This window comes from Harpegnathos saltator, unplaced genomic scaffold, assembly GCF_003227715.2.
Source record: "Harpegnathos saltator strain DR-91 unplaced genomic scaffold, Hsal_v8.6 scaffold695, whole genome shotgun sequence".
Classification (NCBI taxonomy): Eukaryota; Metazoa; Arthropoda; class Insecta; order Hymenoptera; family Formicidae; genus Harpegnathos; species Harpegnathos saltator.
This window is the reverse complement of record NW_020230532.1, coordinates 298,280-303,312: the sequence shown is the minus strand read 5'-3', so window position 1 is coordinate 303,312 and position 5,033 is coordinate 298,280.

Here is a 5,033-nt window from a genome sequence, read left to right as displayed (position 1 = left end):
GGAGAGAGAGAGAGAGAGAGAGAGAGAGAGAGAGAGAGAGAGAGAGAGAGAGAGAGAGAGAGAGAGAGAGAGAGAGAAAGGGAGAGAGAGAGAGAGATTGTGTTAAATGGAATGTGTCTGTGTGTGTATGTGTGCGTGGAGCGCTCCAAGCGCCGCTAGACCTTCTATTGTTGGTCTATAAACGTGTACAGTCAGTGAAACTATTATTATTAAGGGTCAGGCAAGTTTTGCGAAAGTAAAAAGTGAAACGTTGCAAACAAGCCAACGGCTCTGCGGGTGTCTCCCAGACTAGTTCGGTTACGGTCATGATATCGAGGGAATTATTGGATAAGAAAAAAAGATGAAAAAGGTAGATAAAAAAATGAGTATTGCTCACGATCGTGAAGAAATCCACTTGTACAGTAAATTTTTCAATGACAGTATCCAAACTCGGATCTAAATCGTATTATATTTATTTGTTGATGTGTTTCTTTTTTGTAATTGAAAATTAAAGGATGAGAGAGAGAGAGAGAGAGAGAGAGAGAGAGAGAGGGGGGAAAAGAAAGAGAGAGAGAGGGGAGAAGAGAGAGAGAGAGAGAAAGAGAGAGAGAGAACGCAAGAGATAGAGGAAAAATGAGTATTGTTTTTTCTAAATTTTATGTAAAAAGTAAATTTGTTTCTCGTATTCTTTTACAAGTACACAATAAAAGAAAGGGAGAAAAGTTTTTAAAGATGACTGACTACGAATTTGATAATGATAGTCACGGATTGAAGTAGGATGTAAAATGTACGCAAATGTTTACAAATGCATGAACACATACAGCACACATTTTGAGTGTTGAATTGTTATTATTGTTAGCCTGTTAGTTAATTAATAAGAGTTGTAAGTGCGGGCTGTAGTTGGTCCCTGTCCCTGGAGCCCAGACACCCCCCTGTTCTGGAGATTATTTGAAAAAAAAAGGGATGGAAAAAAAAGAAAAAACATACGCAAACATTTGTATTTTACACGCACCCCCGGAATATGAAAGCATACGACGTAAAGACGAGATGAGAAAAAAAAACGAAAAAAAAAAAGAAAGAAATGAAATATTGTAAACGGAATGGCTGCATATCAAACTCCTGTTTATTGTACACCAAACGAGACGACAACCGCATAACAATTGTATATCGGCCCCGGATCGGATTTGATACAGATATATGTAGGATCGACGGATATATGTGTATTTACGGTATCGCGTGTGATTCTACGATGAACGATTATCAGACCACCCGGAGATACAAAAGATCATACATACATCCCATCATAATATGGAACTACCGTATGATTTTATATACAAACACACACATACAAAACGTACATATACGAATGAAAATAACGAAACGATAGACGCACCACGGACAAAATGTCTGGATGACGATCGATTGTTCGCCCCCCAACCTCGTATTTATGAGCATTTTGTTAATTTTTATTCATGTTTTACTTAAGTCTAATTCTTCTTCGTCATCGATACTGTTTTTACTGGTAGCGATTGTGTAGCCGCAACTAGTGTAGTAACGATCACGAGAAAAGAAAAAAAAAAGGAACATAAGAGGAATACCCCGATTCTTATAAACGTCCTATGTCCCCAGTCGCGATTATTGTTTTGAGAAAAAAAAAAAAGAAGCGAGAAAAGAAGGAAGGAAGAGACGAAAATCTGCATAGCGAATTGAAAAGCGCGGTTTGCGTTAGAGCTATCTTACCTTTCATTCCTCTCGTGCCCCCTTCCCCCAAACCCCCCTTTTTACTCATTATTCGCTTACCATATTTTATATACCTACCTACCTACTCTCTACTTACCTACACACCCTATTTATAAAAGCATAATATTGAGAGTACGATAATATTAATATTAACAATATGATAAGAATATTGCTAATCATAATTGAGTGGGTTTTTGTGACATGATAATATTCTAATAATAAAAAAAGAAATTCTGGTTTTCTCCGTGCAAAATTGTAATTTAAAAAAAGGGTATAAGAGCATTATAGAAAGAGAGAAAGAGCGAGAGAGAAAGGGAGAGAGAGAGAGAGAGAGGGAGAGAGAGAGAGAGAGAGAGAGAGAGAGAGAGAGAGAGAGAGAGAGAGAGAGAGAAGACGAATAAAAAGGAAAAAAAAGAAAGAGTAAGAAGATAATGTTATATAATACATCATATATATACACACACACACTCGTACATAGATGCAGAGATATACGATAAAAGAAATAAAAAAAAAACATAAGAAAAACAAATTCGGCTTGCGGGGGCAAGGAAGTATAACTTGGCTAAAGCGGAGACAGTTCACGGTGACGAGACTCTTAGACTGATCTAGGTACTAGCGTTTATCGATACCACCGACCCTGCCCCGACTACGAAGGCGCCCCAAAAGTATCACTCGCCCCTTCCTGACCCTTAGTATCTTTTACCTTCCTCCCCCTCCCCTTTCGTCATCCAAACAACCATCCACCCGTACCCGTCTCTCCTCTCTCGTTCTCTCTCTCTCTCTCTCTCTCTCTCTCTCTCTCTCTCTCCTCTCTGTCTTGTCCGTCCTCGCGTCTCATCTCCACCGCACACCCCCTTCTCACTTCTTTTATATTCTGATAACCGGTGTTGTGGCAGCTGGGGCGCCTGAGAGAGGGGGGGAGGGGTTATCGGTCGCATTTTAGGATAATGCACCCACACTGTGGCTGGCGATGCCGTAGCCGCGCGCGCGCGCCCTTCTTTTTTTTGCCTGGCCAACGCCCCGATATTAAAATAATTTCGCGGCACACGTCCTTTCTTCGGAAGAGAGAAAGAGAGAGAGAGAGAAAGAGAAGAGAGAAAGATAGAGTGAGACCGAGAGAGAGAGAGAGAGAGAGAGAGAGAGAGAGAGAGAGAGAGAGAGAGAGAGAGAGAGAGAGAGAGAGAGAATGGGAGAGATCAAGAGAGGAAGAGAAAGAGAAAGAAAGAAAAAAAAAGTGAAACGCAACAGTCACTCATTCGGGGCTCCATCACGCGGTTGGCCCCTCTCACGTGTCAGGCGGATGTTGTGTGATCCAAATGGGCCGGACGATTTTTAACGTTAGTTACGCGGCCCGCGAACCTCGTGTTTTTTTTTAATTATATATATATAAATATATTATATATATTATATCCCCTCCTCTGCGAATATGCATTTTTGTGACGTGATGTTATTTAGCACTAATTAACGAGAGAGATTGAAATCGTACGATGGTAAACAGAACATTTAATTGAACGAAACAATCGCCCCTAATCCCCCGAGAAAGAAAGAGAGAAAGAAAGAAGGAAAGAAAGAAAGAAAGAAAGAAAGAAAGAAAAAAAAATAACAACAAAACATGTACATGTTATATTACATACTTTTTTTGCGCTACGTGTCAGCTCCGCGGCTAAACAGACGTGCAAAATTATCACCGCTAAATTCTTTATACATCATTGCTGTAATTGTAATTCCTTTTCTTTTTGCGTTTTATCGGATTCATTATTATTCACCTCCTCTACCAATCTACGCTTTGCTTTTTAATTCCCGCAATTTTTTTCTCCAAGTTGCCCCTAATTTTAGTGTGAAACGTAGTTAAACATAATGATTATAATGATGAATTAAAAACGAATGTTATAACATGGTTCCTTTTTTCGGGCTAGGAGCTTGATTTAAAGTGTCAAAGATTTTTGTGTATGACCAGATGTATTCTACATGTCTCAATAAACAGTTGTATGTGAATTACCTTTCTTAAACTTGCGCTGCACTTTATTTCGCAATCCCCCCCGTTTCCTTGTTATTTTAATTCCTTATAATTCCTTAATGTTATATTTTAGGTAGATGTATACGTTCGCGAGATTGTGTCCACGGGACTTTGCACGGTTATTATACAGATAGCTGTGTCGATATATTTACAATATTCAATATCGATATATTCATAAAATATTTTAGTATTCCAAATTTTCAGATTATTCAGACAGATTATTTCTTCTATATTGTAGTAGACCGTACAGATTCTCCTAATTCATCTAGTCTTTTTTTTTTTTTTTAAGTCTCCTGGTCTCCCGTCGCGGATTTCTTGAATAATGACGTCAGAAGCGAGAAAGTGCACACTGAAAATTCGCTGCAAAATATGTCAAGATAGAAAGATATGTAAAAAAAATATTTGCGATCGACGATGCAGATATGTGAGATAATCCGAACGCACTTTTCTTTCGTCCTATCATTCGATGAATAATTAACGTAAAATTAATTTTATGCAATTCACCTTTATAACCCATTTTCTCGGTCATGTTAGCTTTACAATTATTTTATAACTATTAGAGTGAAAGGAAAGTATAGTAGCTTTTTATTCAACGTGTTTTGCAAGAGTTTTTAAAATGCTTTTTTTTTCACTTCTGACGTTCGAGATTAAAATAGCAACGAACAGGAGACTGGAGTCTAAACTTTCTTCAAATATTCCAGCTGTATAAAATGTTTGAAAGAAAAGTTCAAGACTTTAAAGGCAGAGATAGTACTCGCAAAATGGAGGAAAAAAGTTCTAATAAACACGCGACGAAAAATTCATATTATCGGAATTATGAGCAATTATTTATTTTAATTAAAACAAGTGACTCACTTGTGGTACTAGAAAGTTTGCAAAAGACTTTCTACACGTCCTCCTATTTCACATCTTGGTATATTATAGAATTGCGAACTCTAAAAAATTCTCGACTTTATTCTAATCTACTAAACTATCCGACAGGCATTTTGTATTCTTTGATGTAATTTGTCATGTCATTTATCGATGAAGAGAGCACACCATGCTCTTGAGAAATCTTATGAATTTAAATGTTAGGCAAATTACGAGTAGATCACTTGCTTCAATTAAAATAGATAATTCGGTCCATAATTCGGACAATATTAATTTTTCGACCCATGTTTGTTCGAATTCTTCCCCTCATTTTCTATCTGCCCTTAAGGTCCTGAACCCTTTCTTCCAAACGCTTCATTTCCTTAATATACCCCATGTTCAAGAATAACTCGCGACGTAAGAAGCATCCCTGATAAGACCGCGTCAC